This window comes from Monodelphis domestica, chromosome 3 (assembly GCF_027887165.1).
Source record: "Monodelphis domestica isolate mMonDom1 chromosome 3, mMonDom1.pri, whole genome shotgun sequence".
Classification (NCBI taxonomy): Eukaryota; Metazoa; Chordata; class Mammalia; order Didelphimorphia; family Didelphidae; genus Monodelphis; species Monodelphis domestica.
This window is the reverse complement of record NC_077229.1, coordinates 273,882,597-273,902,253: the sequence shown is the minus strand read 5'-3', so window position 1 is coordinate 273,902,253 and position 19,657 is coordinate 273,882,597. Positions and strand designations below refer to the sequence as shown.

General features: G+C 36.8%; 1 long non-coding RNA gene across 1 annotated transcript in view; it reads left to right on the top strand.

Moving 5' to 3' along the window:
- Nucleotides 1–12,806, top strand: part of LOC130458391 (uncharacterized) — a 63,054-nt gene extending 50,248 nt beyond the window's left edge. The window contains exons 4-5 of the long non-coding RNA XR_008917693.1: nt 6,058–6,144; nt 12,363–12,806. This is a non-coding gene — a long non-coding RNA (uncharacterized LOC130458391). The remainder of the gene's footprint in view (nt 1–6,057; nt 6,145–12,362) is intronic.
- The last annotated feature ends 6,851 nt before the right edge of the window (nt 12,807–19,657 follow it).

Here is a 19,657-nt window from a genome sequence, read left to right as displayed (position 1 = left end):
CAAAGAGATAGAGACAGAGAGACAGGTGGATGTGAGGGAAAGAGAGAGAGAAACACAGACATACACAGAAGCATAGTGGATAGATGGATAATGAGCAAGGATTAGAAGTAACGGGATCAAGTTCCTCTTTGGGAATATACTGATGGTATGACCCTAGTTAAATTAATGCAACATTCAAAGACTAAACTGCAGAACTAGATGAGGTAAGGGAGATTTCCCTACCAAGAGAAAATTCAGGTCTGGGCCTTAATTGAAAAGTGTTATTTTTAAAACAAACTTTGGCTCTTTTCCATATTTAAAAGTTTTCTGAGATTTGTTTCAGATCTAAGTATAAGGTGTAGGGGCTTTTTTGTCTGCAAAAAAGTCACCCTATGCCGAGTACTAAAACTGGTGGTAAGTTAGACCATAAGAAATGTCCCCTTGAGTATTTTTTCTTTTTCTTTCACATTTGTTTGTTACATTAAAATTCCCATTTAACTCCCTCCCTCTTTCTCCTCTCCATTAAAGAAGGCATCATTTTGACAAAAAGAGACATGCATATATAAAACTATTCTTACTTATTTCTATTTATCAGTTCTTTCACTGCAGGTGGATTTATTCTCAGAATGTGTTGAGTGGTTGTGGTGGTGGTATTGGTAGTGTTTTTGTGGCTGTGTGTGCTGGTCTTTGTGTGTGTGTGTGTGTGTGTGTGTGTGTGTGTGTGTGTGTATAGAAACTATCTCTAATTGCATTCCAGATCACGTTTGATCACCTGGACACTGATTGGCTTGTTACTTTAAAGATGAATCTGTTATTTCTCCTGTGACTGCATGACAAAATTTAGTTTTGCTCAACCTAACAGAATTTTAAAATGAGCAATAAACCACATGAATAGCGTTGATTTTGAAACTGACTTACAGAAGCCTGCCAATCACCCACAGTGCTGAAAATAATAACTAGGTTCCCACAAGCACAATAAAAGGAAACCAAATGTATTTTTGGTCCCTAGTTGTTTATAATTCCACCTGATTTTCTTTTTTCTTTTTTTTTTCTGACTTTGAAGGTCACAAAACCCAATGGTATGGAGCCAAAGAGGGGAGAATTCTTGCTTCACTCCACCCTAGTCACACCCATATAATAATAGCTTGCATTTATATAGTATTATCTGTTTATAACGTGGTTTCCTTAAAAAGCACTTTGCGGTGGACACAAATATTCTTGTCCCATTTTACAGATGAAGAAACTGAGACCCAGAGAGGTGAAGTGGCTTTTTAAATTAATTTTTAAAAATCAACAAAAATTCTTCCCCTCCTTTCCACCTAACATACAATCCCCATCCTATTGAGAAAGTAAGAAAAAGCAAATCTCCATTAAAAATGTGTATAGTCAAATACATTTCCATATTGCCCATGTCAAAAAAAGTCTCAAAATTCTCAATCTGCACTGAGTTTATCACCTCTTTGTATGAATGTTTCATCACGGATCCTTTCTTTTCTTTTAAGACACTCTTTGAGATCCATAATCCTTAGAGTTTTGTTTTTCTTATGACTAATTGCTTCCTTAATATACTCTCCCTTTTATTTCGTGTATCCTTCTCTCCTTTCCCTCCCATTTCCTTATTGATGAAATTAATTTCTGTGTCCAACTCTGTGTGCTTATGTCCTTCTCTCCTTTGATCAGTTCAGATGAGAGTGATGATCAAGTGTTGCCCACTAACTACCCCACCTTTTCCTTGTTTGTATAGATTTCTCCTTGTGTATTCCAATTATTTGAGATACTTTCCCTCCCCTTTCCCCTTCTTTTAAGATTATCAAAACAATAGAATCCAAGTCCCCTCTCTATGGACTCCCTCCATGACTCATGATTATTATAGAGTTCTGAGATGACATATGTATCATTTCCCCATACTTATAATGTAAATAATTTCCCCCTATTTAGTCCTTTATGATCGCTTTTTCATGTTTACCTTTTCATGTTTCTCTTGATTTTTGTGTTTCTACTTCTAGTCTTCAAGTCTTTTCACCAAGAAGTTCCTTATTTCATTAAAGGTCCATTCCCCCTCCTCATAGGAATATACCTAATTTTGCTGGCAAAATTATTCTTTTTAAAAAAGTATATGTTAATTGCCTTCTGGAATATTGTATTATTCTCTTCTTTGTTACAGTGATGATTTTTAAATCATGTGTATTCTTGACTGTGCCTCCTTAACAATTTAATTTTTTCATTTTAGTTCCTTGTAGTATGTTTTTCATTGAGCTGAAAACTCTGGATATTGGCTATAATTGGTCTGTGGTGTTTTCATTTTGGAGTTTCTTTCAGGAGGTGATTAGTAGTTTCTTTAAAAAATTTTTTTTAATGTTTACTTAATTTAAAATAATATTTTGATGTCTTTTGTTCATCACAAATTTCCCCAATATCTTTCTCCTGCCCTTTTCCCTCCATGTGAGCTATCCCATATTTTAAAATAGCATTAAAAAAAAGGAAGTAAGAAGAAAAGGAAGAAAAATTAGAACAAGAAGAAATAACTACAATATTCCAATATATTGAAAAAGTTAGAAAACATGTTCAATGTATAACACTTGTAGACCCCCCCCCCTAGAAAGGGATGGGTTGGGGTTGTCCTCTCATATCTCTTTTTTGAGTTATGTGTAATAATTATAATTTTGCCACATTCATTTTTTATTTGTATGTGGATGTGTGGTTATTTTTTCCTTTTACATTGTTAGAATCATAAACATTATTTTCTTGGCTTTGATTACTTTATTCTGTATTAGTTCACATAAGTCTTTCCATGTCCTTTCATATTCATCACATTCTTTTTATAGAAGAATGATGTTCTATTACCTTTGTATGATACATTTTGTTTAGCCATTCCCCAATCAATGGGCACCTACTTTGCCTTCAGTTATTTATTATCAAAAATGTGCTACTATAAATATTTTAGTGTACTGTATAGGGGCACTGGGCTTATGTCCCAGGAATGGAGTTTCTGGGTCAAAGATTTTGGACATTTTAGTTACCTTTTGCATAATTCCAGTTGCTTGCCAAGATGGTTGAGTCAATTAAGAGCTTCACCAACAATGCATTAGTGGCTTCGTATTATAAAACATCTCCAATATTGACTCCTGTCATTTTTTTTTGTCAACCCTGCCAATTTGTAGAGTGTGACATGAATCCTCAACATTGTGATTTTCACTTTTCTTATTATTGGTGATTGAAGCATTCTTTTTTTAACTGTGTTTTTCAAATTTTCTATTTTGTTTGATCATAATCACTGGCCACATATATCATATATTGGTGAAGAACTATTAATTATATGTGTATGTGTAGATATATTTTGTATACACACACACAAACATATATATATATGTGGAGAGAGAGGCAGACAAACAGAAGGAGGGAGGGAGGGAGGGAATAAAAGAGGGAGAGAGGCTAATGGGTGGCACAGTGGATAGAGCACTAGGTCTGGAAATAGGAAGACTCATCTTCATGGGTTAAAATATGGCCTCAGATACTTACTATTTACATGACCCCAGGCAACTCATTTAATTGTGCTTGCCTTAGCCTCCTCATATGGAATATGATCTGGAGAAGGAAATAACAGACAACTCTATTACTTTTGCCAAGAAAACTCTAAAAGAAGTCATAAAAAGTTAGACATGTCTGAAAATGACTAATTCGCAATAACATGTACATATGTATATAAGCATGTGTTTATATATATACATGTACATATGTATACAAACATGTACATATGTATGGATATAGCTATAAATATAGATATAAACTATTTTCCTCTCTTAGATATGAAACCTAATCAGAGAAATCTGATACAAAGATTTTTTTCCTATTCAAATGCTTTCATCTAATCCTAGTTGCATTAATTTTGTCTGTACAAAAGCTCTTCAGTTTTATGTAATCAAAATTATCTATTTTTTTGTAATTGCCTTTGATTAACAATATAATTCCTACTTTAGCTATGAAAGGTTATATGTGAGAGGTTTAAGGAGACATGAAAAAATTTGGAAGAACTGCTATGGTTGAGTAGGGTAGTGAATTAATTAAGTATATGTAGGCTTGCCAAACAGTAGTAAGGGTCCAGTTAAGGTTATGTAACATAAATTTGTAATAGATGCAGTTAGAACAATTACATGATTTTTTGCCACATTTGTCAGAAGTGCATGTGTAGGAGTGAAGGCAGAGAATTATGGGAGTGATCTCAGACTGAGACTTGGCAGGTAACAATTGGAAATGTAATAAGACAAGAGACTCAAGAAAGGAGAACAGGGTAGAATTAAATTTTCACTAAGGGTTCAGATAGGGAAAGAAAGGAGAATGTAGCTAGTGCATGGGCCAATGGTTTGGGAGAAAACTGAAAACTGGAAGAACTGGAGGTCATGATATCGGCAAAAAGTAGAGTTTGATGGTGGAACACAGAGGAAGAAGTGGAAAGTCAATAGATTGTGATCAAATGAGTAATTTTCAGAGCTCATGAACAATGGTGGTGAATTTGTGGGTGATGGCAAAATCAAAATTATGAGTATCTTTGTGTGTTGTTGATCTGGAGTGAAAGATAGGTCATGGGAAATGAGGAGGTTGAGAAACTGAGAGATTAGAGTATCTGAGGAAATGTCGATGTGCATGTTGAAGTCTCCTAGTTACCACCTCCCTGACCGTTTCTGACTTGCTTTTGCTTCAGAACAGCATAACTTTGGGCTTACCATGGTTGGAATTCCAGTAGATTGTTGCTGGACTCAGCCACTATCAAACTATCAAACAGATAGAAACCTCTACCTGTTCAAAGTGACATAACTTTATGTTATGTATATATGCACCCACACACACAGATTAGTGTCAGATTTTTCTAATAGTGTGATTTTCTCATTGGCCACAACTAGGTACTTCATTTAAGAACATTCTGTAGAGCATCTGTCTTGAAATCCAAATATTGCATTCTGATAAAAAAAAAATCTCATTTTAACCCCTCACTTCTATTGTGTGAATAATATCAATGTTTAAGTAACTATAGATATCTGCAGCAGACCTAGTTTTATAAAATGTGTTTGTTGTTGTTGTATAAAACCCTAGATTTCCCATTTGACTTTTATTTTGAGTGTCTGAGTTAGACAAGATGAGAGAGGTGGGTGGGGGAAGGGAGAGTGCTTTAGTGGATTTGTTTTCCATCCCAAGTTAGGATGAGGTATGAGATTTCAGGGATGCGTAAAATACACATTAAAAAGGTGCATTTTTACATCATAATATCAAAGTATGCAAATATTTCTACTTCCTGGGGGGATGGAGAGAGTTGTACCTGGCAAATAAATTTCTGTCTTATACCCTTAAGAAAAAAAGTGTATATATAAACATATTTAAGCCTGAGGTTCCTTTCCTGATCATTCCACAGAAGGCTTCATCCCGGAATGGGACCTGGAACTGAGACTCTATCCCTTTCCTGAGATCAGAATCATAGCTGCTGTTTGCTTCTGAATTTGATTTTATCTTAGTACACAATCATGATTTTTCCTCACTCTGGAATATCACCCTTAGACACAAGAACCATTCCCAGTTCGTTCTGGATCTGTGACCCAGAACTGTACAAAGCTGCCAAAGTGCACCTGTTACTGTAATCTACCAGACCCCTCTCTCTTGGATTTAAGACCTCTTGGTACAAAGCCTCTCCCTGCTCTGGAACACTCATTGCCACCATTATCAGCTAGGCACTATCTCCAGTCTATATAACTCTGTATCCACCTCCCTCTGCTGCTCCAGACTGGAAAAATGACACATGGTGGTCTGCTGTATTTTACAGTCCTGTGTGGTCTGTGTAGTAGGACATGGTATGAAGGAGGAGTCGCCTATACTTCTGGCTAGTCCACCAATGAGGTGAAATAAATTACATAACAAGGTTTGGAAGTGGTGGACTTGGAATTCAAACTCGGACCTCCTGACTTCAAGTTCAGAAGTCCTTTCCCCAAATAATGTTGTTTTCTTTCTAATTCTATACTTAATGTTGACTTATTTTTGCTTTAAGCAGAGTATAGAGCCAGTCATTTGCCTATGATTTCTATTTGATTGCAGGCTCCAGAGAAAACTGCTTTGGAAACAATCACAATCATCAGAAAAAGATACAAGCCCATGGGCCTAGATAATTACAGAGAAGACCAGGTATTGGCCCCACTGTAGGCCATGCCCCTAAACAGCAGGATTTCTGTCTCTAATTGTTATGACACAATTTAGGAGAAAAGGGAGGAGTGGAGATTTCCTTTTCCCTTCCATGTTTTGACTTAGTTTTTTGATATACGTTTGCCTGGGGTTATACTTGATCAGGCAATGAGATTCTCAATGAATTTGGGAATTAGCTCTGGGGCTTTGGATCTGTCTCAAAGAGGAAGAGCTCCTAAGAAAGAAGAGGAAAGAAGAGTCCTCTAGAGAAACAACACAGTATAGTGGAAAACGCATAATGTTCTGGGTTGGTAAACCTAGCTTTGATTTTGGGCTTTGCTATATGTATAGGATCATAGATTTAGAGCTAGAAAGAGTTTTAGAAGCCACTGAGTACAAACCAACTTTTGACAGAGAAGGATCCAGAGGTGTAAGGAGGTTGGCATCTAAGTGGTATGATGTATAGAGTGCTGGACTTGGAAAGTTTTGCATTCAAATCCTGCCTCACATACTAGATGTGCAACCCTAACAAATCCACGTAACCTCTTTCTGACTATTTCTTCACCTAAAAATGTGTTTAATACTACCTATCTCCTATGATTGTTGTGAGGATAAAATGAGATCATTTTTGTAAAGCACTTGGTAAACTTTAAAGCACTATGTAGGTGTTAGCTATTATTATTGACTTGCCTAAGGTTACACAGCTAGGAAGGGTCTGAGGCTGAATTTGAACTCAAGTCTTCCTATCTCTGACTTTACTCATAGTGGGTGCCATCTACCTGCCTAAAGTTCAATTATGATACTTCACTATAGTGTGGAGGTACCTGAAGTCTATATCACTGCAAAAGAACTTTGTGGGTCCTCTCAGTCATTTTCAATCATGTCAATTCTTCATGACCCCATTTGGGGTTTTATTTTTAATTTTTTATTAAGATCATTTATTTAATTACTTAATTTAGAATATTTTCCCCATGGTTACATGATTTATGTTCTTTCCCTCTCCTCCTCTCACTCCTTCCTGTAGCCAACAAGCAATTCCACTAGGTTTTGCATGTGTCATTGATCAAGACCTATTTCTCTATTATTAATATTTGCAATAGAGTGATCATTTAGAGTCTACATCCCCAGTCATATCTCCATCTAACCATGTGACCTAGCAGTTGTTTTTCTTCTGTGTTTCTACTCCCACAGTTCTTTCTCTGAATGTAGATAGTGTTCTTTTTCATAAGTCCCTCAGAATTGTCCTGGGCCATTGCATTGCAGCTAGCAGAGAAGTCCATTACAATCGATTGTACCACAGTGTACAATCTCTGTGTACAATGTTCTCCTGGTTCTGCTCCTCTCGCTCTGCATCAATTCCTGGAAGTCATTCCAGTCTCCATGGAACTCCTCCAGTTCATTATTCCTTTTAGCACAATAGTATTTCATCACCAACATATACCACAATTTGTTCAGCCATTCCCCAATTGAAGGGCATCCCCTCATTTTCAATTTTTTGCCACCACAAAGAGCGTGGCTATAAATATTTTTGTACACATATTTTTTACTATTACCTCTTTAGGGTACAAACTCAGTAGTGGTATGGCTGGATCAAAGGGCAGGGCATAGTTCCAAATTGCCTTCCAGAATGGTTGGATCAATTCACAACTCCACCAGTATTGCATTAGTGCACCAATTTTGCCACATTCCCTCCAACATTCATTACTTTCCTTTGCTGTCATATTAGCCGGTCTGCTAGGTATGAGGTGGTACCTCAGAATTGTTCTGATTTGCATTTCTCTAATTATGAGATTTAGAACACTTTTTCATATGCTTATTGATAGTTTTGATTTCTTTATCTGAAAACTGCCTGTTCATGCCCCTTGCCCATTTATCAATTGGGGAATGGATTGATTTTTTGTACAATTGATTTAGCTTCTTATAAATTTGAGTAATTGGACCTTTTTCAGAGATTTTTTTATAAAGACTTTTCCCCAATTTGTTGCTTCCCTTCTAATTTTGGTTGCATTGGTTTTGTTTATATAAAACCTTTTTAATTTAATGTAATCAAAATTATTCATTTTATATTTTGTAATATTCTCTATCTCTTGCTTAGTCTTAAAATCTTTCCTTTCCCATAGATCTGATAGGTATACTATTCTATGTTCACCTAATTTACTTATAGTTTCCTTCTTTATATATAAGTCATTCACCCATTCTGAATTTATCTTGCTGTAGGGTGTGAGATGTTGATCTAAACCAAATCTCTCCCATAGTATTTTCCAATTTTCCCAGCAGTTTTTGTCAAATAGTGGATTTTTGTCCCCAAAGCTGGGATCTTTGAGTTTATTGTACACTGTCTTGCTGAGGTCATTTACCCCAAGTCTAGTCCATTGATCCTTCCTTCTGTTTCTTAGCCAGGACCATATTGTTTTGATGACCACTGCTTTATAATACAGTTTAAGATCCGGTACTGCTAGGGCCCCATCCTTCACATATTTTTTCCTTAGTTCCCTTGATATTCTTGATATTTTTTCTTCTAAATGAACTTTGCTATAATTTTTTCTAATTCAGTAAAAAAGTTTTTTGGTAGTTGGATAGGTATGGTACTAAATAAGTAAATAGGGTGGTATTTTTATTATGTTAGCTCATTCTACCCACAAGTAATTAATGTTTTTCCAATTTTTTTAATTGTTTTAATTGTGTGGAAAGTGTTTGGGGACTTTCATTTTGGAAATTTTTTGGACAAGTCATTTTCTTCTCCAACTCATTTTTATAGGTGAGGAAACTGAGGCACACAAGAGACTTTCCCAGGGTCACACAGCTAGTAAGTGGTTGAAGCCACACTCAAACAAAAATCTACTAATAGCCTGGATGTCTCTGTCCATTTAGGTAACAACATAGGGGCTCATTCTTACGTTAACTGCAGAGGAATGGGTTTCTTGGTCATTTTTCTCCAAGATCAGGTACAATCAGAGAGGTGACCTGTTGAGTCCCTGGGTAGCTACAGGCATCCAAACAAATGGAAATATTTTATACTTTAGATTAAATGGTCAGCAATTGACAAACACTCTCTGTAGTTGTAACCATCACAATGCATCATAGGATCATGTGATTGTAGCTTCAGAGCCAAAGGGTATTTTTAAGGCCATTTAGTCAAGAGCTATTGTTTTTGTTGCCTAAGTCATTTTCCTGAGTTTATTGAATCAACCGGAAGATATTTTTTTTTGACCTTTGAAGATCTCAGGTGATAGAAATAATAAAAATATTTAATATTTATTTATTTATTTAAGAAGCAGCTAGGTGATGGAATGGATAGAGTAGTGGACGTGGAGTCAAGAAGTCCTGAGTTGTAATCCTGCCTCAGACACTTATTAGCTGTGTGACTCTGAAAAAGTCACTAAACCTTCTTCTGCCTCAATTTTCTCATCTATAAAATGGACATAATAAAAGCATTTGTCTCCTAGAGCTGTTGTAAGATCCTATTTATAAGGTGCTTTGCCAATATTAAAGTGCTATATAAGTACCAGGTCTTATTATTATTATTACTTCCTGAATAATATAAGTTATACAAATCCTTCTAAAGTCAGGGCACTGCTTAGTAAAAGACTTATTGATTTCAATGTTTACCAGCTTGTCTAATTCTTCCATTAAACTCCCTTTAATTTCAACAGAAGACTCCGGTATCAAGTTTAAGTTATTTCACCATTTTTCCATGTTTTTTATTTGCATAATATATAAGTACTTCAAAACAAAAACCTTCAGGTTTGCTATTTGTTGATGAAATATGAAAGCAAAGAACCTATTCCCTTAGGAATCTGTTCACTGCTTTGCACATAATTATAAATCGATACTTCAAATATCTTTTATCTAATCTAATGGAGATTGTAGCCCTCCAATGACCTTGGAATAATAACTAACATTATTTAGTGTTCTGACATTTGCAAGGCAGTTTATAGACATTGTCCAATTTGACCCTCTCTCTAAACAACACAGGTATAATTATTATCATTCTGATGTTATAGAGAAATGAACTGAGTCTCAGAGAGGTTAAGTGAATTACAGAAGGCTACAGATCTAGTAAACACATCAGGCAGAACAGGTAATAAATAGATAGATGGATGGATAGATGGATAGATAGGTAACTAGATAGATAGATAGATAGATAGATAGATAGATAGATAGATAGATAGATAGATAGATAGATATAAACAGTTAGGTAGATAGGCAGATAGACAGATACATGGCAGGAAGACAGACAGAGAGAAAAATAGACAGACAGATAGATAGATAGATAGATAGACAGACAGACAGACAGACAGATATGGATAGTCAGCTTGGTAGGTAGAGAGAAGACACAGACAGCCAGTCGGACAGATAGACAGACAGATAGATAAAGGCATTTATTAGTTGCTTACTATGTGCCAGGTCCTGTGCTAAATGGTAGGAATATTAATACAAGAAAAAGAACAATAATCCCTACACTCAAAAAGCTTAGATTTTTACTGAGATAAAACATATAAAAGGGAGCTGACAAGCAGAGAGGAGAGAAGATACCAACATGAGGGCATGGTGGAGAAATCATGAATCAGAAAAAGGGCAACATATATCTCTATCGTCCATCCATCCATCCATCCATCCATCCATCCATCCATCCACCTATCTATCAATCATTAGATCAGTCAATGGTGGTGCAAAAAATTGTGGTGACTTGGAGTCCAGAAGAAGAGTTTGAATCCTGCCTCAGATATTTACTAACTGTACTAAGGGTAAGTCCCTTAACCTTTCTAGGTCTCAGTTTTCTCATTTGTAAAATGATGGGGCTGGAAAATGGAAGGGCCTGCATAATCCCTTCCAGCTCTAGATCTGTGAACCTAAGAGATAGCTATCCGTATCAATGTTTAGATCTAAACCTTTCTATTTTCTAGATAGGGAAACTGATCCCACAAGAGCTAAAGTGACTTCCCCAAGAGGCAGAGCTTGTATTTTTAAACTCAGGTCTTCAGACTCCATATCCAGTAACCTTTCTCACACACCACATGCAGTGAACACAAACAATTATTGAGAAAGCTGTTCTAAATAATGGTAATAAAAACAGGTCTTCCTAATAGTAGCTCTCTAAAGCTAGCTGAATAGCCACGAATGTGAATAGGATCATTAGTATGTGTAACTCTAGGACAAGATACAGCCCAGTGACATAAAAGGACATGCAAAAACTAGCCTCCCATGTGGGCAATCTTTTACAGAATGGGGCAGATAAGATTTCGTTGTGAACAGTCCTTACAATAAACACAAACTACCTGCACGTGTCAGTCCACTCAGAACATCTAGAGATAATTTAAAGGGATGCAGGAACCACAGCACAAGACTTCTGCAATCATCTTTCTGGATTGCACCAGAAACTCTTTGCTGGAAGCAAGAGAACATTATATACAATAACTGAAGCACTGTGAGATGATCAAATATGATTGACTTTGCTACTAGCAGCAATGCAATGACACAGGACAACGCTGAGGTACTTATGAGAATGAATCCTGTCCACATGGAGAGAAAGAACTGTGGGAGCAGAAATCCAGAAGAAAACATGTGATTTAGCAGTTATTTATATGGGTGTGTGATTTGGGGTTTGGTTTAATTAAGAATACTCTATTACAAAAATGAATAATATGGAAATATGATTTTAGAGAAAATACATGTAGAACTTAGTGAAATTGCTTGTCAACTCTGGGAGGGGGAATGGAAGAGGGAAGGGAGACAACAAGGATCATGTAATCATGGAAAAAACTTTAAAAATCAAATCAAATTTTAAAAAAAGGGAAAAAAAAAACCTTTTCTGCAGCCCTGACCTAGACTAGACAGCATTATTGACAAATGTAATTGCAGCAACCAGGGGAAGTAAGATTTATTGTTGGATTTCAGCATATATTCTCCACTCAGGCATGGTGTCAGGGTGAGCCAATCTGTCTGCTTGGCTAGCTTGCAATCCAGAATGTAAAAGCTTCGAAAATCATCCTTTAATTCTCATGGAACGTTCTGGCTCCTGGTTTTTTTTTTTTTCCTGAAGAAACTTTCCTTGACCTCTCATTCCTCTCGCCTTCCTTTCTCCCTAGCTCTCTTTCTCTTCTCTGCTTGGTACTGGCTTTTGTCCAAGCCAGGGGATTGGTAATGGGATGAGGGTGTGTGGGAGAGAGGACTGTTTCTGTGACTGCCCACCTGAACTCTTCATGGCATGTTTTTCATAGATTTCAGGCAACCAGAGCACAAGGAATAGAGCGGATGGGGTCACTTGGCTTTGAAGACTTCCTGTATATTTTTAAGCCGCCCATGACATCATTTTTGCAGGACAGCTCAGAACAATAGGCGGGGGCGGTAAGAAAAGCACCAAATCCACAAATTCAGATGAACAGTGTAAGAGGGTGCAACAGAAACACATCAACAATCTGGACTTTTCTGACATGACTGAGAGAAGAACATTCGAGATTTGTGAGCCTGGGCCCCAAGGTTTCAGTGATGGTCAAAGTAGACACTCCACTCAGAGCCCTCAGCCTTTTTCCCTGTTTTTCAACTGAGCTGTGACCTCCTCTTTCAGTTACTGGGAATAACAACAACAACCACACAGAGACAATCATGTGACCCCAAATTGTCCACATGGCCAAGTTCAATAAATTAGCAGCCAGAAATTTTAATCAGATATTTAATCTTTCCTCCCTGTAAGGGAGATTTGATGTTTACTGTGGCTCCATGCCAGTTTGATCTCAGAGAAGAAAGATTGCTTGCAGTATCCGTGGTGCTGGGAAATCCTGAAGAAATGAACTTTGACTAATCAGTCTCACCTCAACTAGTAGACTAGACCTCATCACTATAACGATTCAATTTGCCTCAGTGTTGGGCCCCTGCATGGGAATGAATTTCCATGCTTTTATGAATAATATCAGAGAAAAGGCAAACCAAAAGAAATCTCTGAAATAAAATCAGCCAAATCTATTGCCTTTTCTTTGAGAAGCCCAATATATCATGTGAATATTCTGTTTCCCAAACCATTACCTATTTGTAGCTCAGGACCTTCCTGGGGGGTGAATATTAATAATAATAATTAATAACAAGGCATATTATCATGTAGTCCTCTAAGGCTTACAAAGTCACCATAATCTTACTCAGAAGTAGATAGTCTGAGTATCATGGCCCTCATTTTGCAGATAATAATTCCAAGCCTATGGTCACATAGTATAACAGATAAAAATTGGTCTGGAGACTCAGTACCAGAGTTATAAACATTTATTAGTAAAGAGAGAGATAGAGAGAGTGAGAGATGGAGAGATTTCAGCCTAACAAGAACTGGTTCTTCATTTAGCTGGCTATGGTCCTGCCACCTCCACAATGCCACCCTCCATAGATCAAGGGCCAAGATAAGCAGGCACCTGGACAGCTTAGAGAGCCAACATCCAGGGCAGGTCTGGAAGCTGAGAGAGAGAGAGAGAGAGAGAGAGAGAGAGAGAGAGAGAGAGAGAGAGAGAGAGAGAGAGAGAGCAAGAGTGCTCTCTACCAAGGTTTAAGAACCCTCCTTGCCCACTGCCATCTGTCCTTCCTTGATGACATTTTCCTTGATGACATTCCACTGACTCTTCCCCATTCTCTAGGGATGCCCATAGGGATATTGGCTTCACTATGTTGTCACTCAGGCTGATGATGCCAGGGCATGCCAGGGCTAGACTCTGTACTCAGGATCAATGTCCCTTAAATAAATTCCTTCACATAATAGCTAGTAAGTATTGAAAACAGAATTTGAACCCAGATGTCTAAGTCCAAGATTTTTTCTGCTGTAGCACATTGGCAAAGACCCTAACATAACACTTCATCCTTCCCTTCATCATACATAAAGGGAGGATCAGGTTAAAATTAATTTTGAGAGAAGCTTTGAAAAAGGAAGATAAACCACCTGGAATATGTGACAGGAAGAGAGTATACTTACTATTTTGACTCGATTATGAGGACAGTGATAGTGGTGGCAAGTGGTAGCTGAGATGATAGTGGAAGAGGGGCTCATTAAGACAAGCCAAAGGACTTTTGAACAGCAGTGGAGAGAACTCATTGCCTTCAATGTTCTCTAACTGCCTTGTACTAGCCCCCATTACTCTCTAGTGTTATTCTACAAGTTGGAAATTACCTAGTCTCTCAACAATTTTATAGGGAGGTGGTCTCCATTTATCCACTGATTTGTGGGTTCCTTGAAATCTAAAATTTCTCAGCAAAATTTTGTCAGCTTGCTATATTTCTTGATAATGAACTTTAATGTCACAACTTGATTTATAAAGCAGCTAAGTAGCAAGAAGATCAAAGTTTTAATCCCACTTCAGACACTTTTTAGCAGTGTAATGTGGGAAAATGACAACCTCTCTTTGCTTCAATTTCTTCATCAATAAAAGGAGGATAACCACAGTACCTAACTCAAAGAGTTATTACGAAGATCAGAGGAGATAAAACACCTTGCAAGCCTTAAGTACCACATAAATGCTAACTATTATTATTATTTATTTGAGACCACTTCTGAGCTTAAGTTACAGCTATTTGCTAAACCTCCTTCAACTTCAATCTTAACCATGACATGTATTGATTAACAGTATAGAAGGAAAAAAAATCTAAAGATGGAAACTTGAGAAACACCTTCATTTAGGGTCTTGGTAAAGGAAGGGGAACCAATGAAAAAAAAGTAAGAAAAAGTAATCAGCTATAGAAAAGAAAATTAAACAAAATCAGGGACATTTATAGAATTTCAACATTAGAAAGAATTGCAAAGATCATCTAATCTGATCACACACGAAAGCTAGGCATTAGGAATTTTATTTCTCAACATCATTCTGCTAATCCAGTATCCACTTAAAGATCTTTAGTGATGGGAAATCTCACAACCTGGTGAAATAATCCATTACATTTTTGCAAACCTCTAATTGTGGGAAATTCTTAAGTTTTTTAAATTGCCTCTGCCTCTCTGCAAAATTGATCTTTTGCTTTTGAGTTCTGCTTTCTGGAGTCAAGCAGACTAAACCTAATCCTTCTTCCATATGTCAGTCCTTCAAATACTTGAAGATATCTATCATGTCCCTTCTAAGACTTTGTGTTCATGTTCAATAATTTCAGTCATGTCCATGTCTTTATAACCCCATTTGGAGTTTTCTTGGCAGAGATGCTGGCCCAGTTTGCTATTTTCTTCTCCAGATCATTTTACAGATGAGGAAACTGAGGCAAATAGACTTAAGTGACTTGCCCAGGGTCACCGAGCTAGTAAGTGTCTGAGGTCAAATTTGAACCAAGGAAGATGAGTTTTCTTGATTTCAGACAAGGTACTCTATTCACTCTGCCATCTAACTGCTGTCTCTAAGACTCCTCCAGGCTAAAAACCCAAAGTTAAAGGAGAAAGGTCTCCAAAATTCTGGGTAAAACATTTATACACTTTTTGGAGGAAAGAGATGAGGGTTATACACTAGGAGCAGGCTGCAATCTATATCACTAGAAGGAACTTTTGAATCAATGAGTTTGGAGATCCATTTGAGTATCTGAGGGTTTTTATCTAGCCAAAATTTCTCCATTACAAAGATATTACAGAGGACTTTGTCAAATGCCTTGTTGAAAGTCTGATCTATGATGCCTTTAGCATTCCCTTCATTAGCTAGGCTATTTAGGCTGTCAAAAAAAAAAAAGAAAGAAAGAAAATGACTTTAGTCTGAGATGATCTGTTCCTGAAGGAATCGTGCTAACATTTAGTGATTATTACTTCCTTTCCCAAATAGTCACAAACTACCTCCTTAGTAATATTTTTAAACTTTGCTTGGAATGCAGTCAGTCTACATTTTGATGAATATATACTTCTCCTTAAAGAAGGGAAAAGGGGAGGGGGAACAATATTTGTGGAACTCTATTACCGCCCAGTATTTTTCAAAGACTAACAACAGAGGCTCAGCATTCATATATGTTCATTTTTTTAGTATCTTGGAAGCCAAGAGAGAACATAATTTCAAGCATGAGGGGGTGTTCAACAATGTCAAAAACTGAAAAGAGTCCAAAAATGATTTGTACTGAGAAAAAGCTATCGGATTAAGTGGTTAGATCATTGAGGGGAGCAGTTTCTGTACAATGGTGAGGGAGATACATATTCCAGGTTTGTAAAATTACAAGGGATTAAAGAGTAAGTGGGTGTATATTACTCTTTCAAAAAATTAGATGGTAAAAAGAAGTGAAAGACTAGAGAGTAGCTTGAGGGGGTGTGAGGATTGAAATAAGGTAGTGGTTGTCTTTTTCTCATTTGGAGGGAAAACTAAGCATATTGTAAGCAAAGAAAAAAGAGCCAGTGGGTAGGATGTGATTAAAATTTAAGATGTCTTTGATACTGCAAAGTCTCTGAGGAGACAGCAGGGAAAGGAAGGATGGGTACAGGTGGAGGAGCTAGCCTTAGGAAGCTTGAAATAATTCTTCTTACTCTGAAACATAAAAAAGGAGGAAAAGATGGGTGAAATTAATAGAAATAGCCTTAATCTTTTCAGTAAAGTAGGAGAGGACTTTTCTTTAGAATGGAGAGACTAGGGTAGATTTGGGGCCTTTATGATTGTGGAAAAGATTTGGAAGAGCCATGGATACTGCAGTGGGAAATTAACAAAGATAAATCAACATTAATAAGGGTCAGTTAAATTTAGATTGGGGTCATTAACCTTTTTTTTTTTGTATCATGGATTCCTTTGGCAGTCTGGAGTCCTTTGGATTCCCAGGAATAATTTTTTTCATACATAAAATAAAATAGGATTTCAAAGGAAATCAATTATGTCAAAACATTGTTTTTGTACATGCATACATATATGTTTATGGATTCCAGGTTAAGAAACTCCTATCTAGATCATGACTTTTTAGGGGGCCCAATTAGCATGGTCTCTTGACTCTCCCCAATAATGCTTAGAAATACAAGAGTATAAAGAGGAGAAAGTTAACAATGACCAGAGAGCCAAATTTGGGGACTGAACTGGCAGATAAATGGAAAGGTAAGGGGCAAAGTGATTCAAGGGGCCATTTATAGCATGATTGAAACGTTTGACCATGAGATCCAGGCTAAGTAGAGAGGTAAGTAAAATCCAAATGGAACTGGCAGATTAGGGAAGCATTCAGGGGCCATAGGACAAGGTAAAACAGAAGAATTGTTTTGCCAGAGAGATTAGATGCCAACAAAATAGGATTATATTTAAGGAAATAGTAGATTTCATGAAGAAATCAGTTTGTATTATTTCAGTTTAAAAGTGACATCAAATGTCACAGGCACTGACATGGTGTAGGAGTTAGGAATGCACAATAGAATGCAGGGGTGGACTACCAGATCATCTTTAAAGTTCATTCCAGATTCAACATTCTGACATACAATACCACCAAGCCTTTACCTACAAATGACCTCATCCCCTTCCCATTCCCCCAAATCCTCACCAGGCAAAAAAAAAAATGTTACAAAATGTTGTATTAAAAAACTTCGGTGTGCTATTTCCCTTGCCCTACATCCAGCAAATAACAAGGAAGCTTACCTATTTAAAGGATAAGGATTTTTATTTTGTTTTGTTTTACTCTCTCTCCTGTTAACTATACAAACAGCATGAGCTACAGCCTTACTAGAGACATCTCCCAACACTTTAGACAAGAGAAATATATTAGTCCTGTTTGTGGATTTGAACAATAATAATGTGACTGCGTCTGTGTGGCTTTCTTGTCTGAATCACGTAATCTCTCAATCTGCCTAAATATTTCCTACTAGGTTTTTGATTGCCACAACCTAACTATGTTTGTTCATATCCGTCTCTTATGATGATGGATATCATAACAGGTCTGGAGACATTCTTTACCTTGACAGTGAAACAACATAGGTGACAAAGAACAGATTAAGGCATAATGGATCTCTCTCTTCCAAAGAATTACCCAAGTCAAGGTAATAGAATTATTAATAACTGCCTCGCTGATTGGGAAATCTGTTTATCACCATTTTCTGCTGGTTCCTTCATTATAGATACACAAATATATTTCATCATCTATTAGACCCAAATATTCAGTCAAAGCTTAGGTCATAAAGCAAAGAACTTCCAATGTTTTAGCAACTTTTATCATGGCATGGACAAATCAAAGTGGAAAACTGAAGGATAGCTCAATAGTTTGATCTAAGTCAGTAATTTTGCTTAATGCATGAATTCAAAGGCTTTTTTTTCAGTAATAGCAATAATAGTAATAACTCAAGTTTATTGTGGACTTTATAGTTTTTTAGGTGCTTTTCTCCCAGTAATCTTGAAAGGAGGTTTAAAAAAAACTTCTCATTTTTCAGGTAACTCCTATAACTATTTTGGTTAACAAATCCATTCAGAAAACACTAATTCATCTCCAATGGTTTGTAAGGCACAGTATTTGGCATTTTGCAGAAGGTATAAGATGAGTAAGTCATAGGCTGTATTCTCAAATAGCTGATAACATCATATGGGAAATATCATGTACAGGAGTATATATAAATAGGATTGAGATGCTAGAGATAAAGGCCCTTGCTTCCAATCCCTTCCTTGTATAGATAGGGAACCTGAGGCTCAGGGAGATGGAGTGACTTGCCCAAGGTCCTACAGATAGGATTTGTAACCTAGATCCTCTGAATCAGATACATATAAATTCAGGTCTTCTTGCCCACAGGTTCAGAAATTTATCCACTATGTCACCAGCTGCTTCATCAGTATTCAAAAGTCAGAGAGATCACTTCTGATTGAGATCAAGGAAAGTTTCCTGCAGGAGGTGGAATTTAGACTTGATCTCATAAGATAGGGAGGATTTCAAGAAGTTGTGATGGGAAGCAGACATGATAGGCAGAAATGGGGCAGGGGATGATATGTTTGGGGATAATGAGTTAACCTTTTCAAGATATACAAAACAAATATTTGCAGAGAAGCCAATAAATAGAAGAGTGCTGTTGAGAATTATCCAGTGAAGATGAATAGGTAATTTTTTCAGAAAATTCCTACTACAGTGGATATCAATTTTTGAAAGACCCTGGGAAAGCTATAGAGAAGGAGAAGCGAGGTGGACAGTGGACAGAAGCAGTGGACAGTGCAGTGGAGTTGGAAACAGGAAGACATCTTCACAGTTCAAATCCAGCCTCAGATACTTAGCTAGGTGACCTTAGGCAAGTCATTAGCCTTTTGGCCTCAGTTCCTCATCTATAAAATGAACTGGAGAAGGAAATGGCAAATTATTCCAGTATCTTTGCCAAGAACATCCCCAAACTGATTCATAAAGAGTCAGACACAACTGAAATGACCAAACAATAAACCATAAAGAAAACTTTATGGATATAAAGTTGTTAGGGACCTTTAAATCATATGTACTCTCCATATGTAATGCATATTGTTATTTGCCTATCAGTAGTACAGTAATGTATCAATGAAAATATGAAACATCTTTTATTATTTGCAATACTATAGTATCACAGGAAGGATCAAATGATCTTAAAAAAATAGTCCTTTTCTTTCTTGGAGAAGATTGG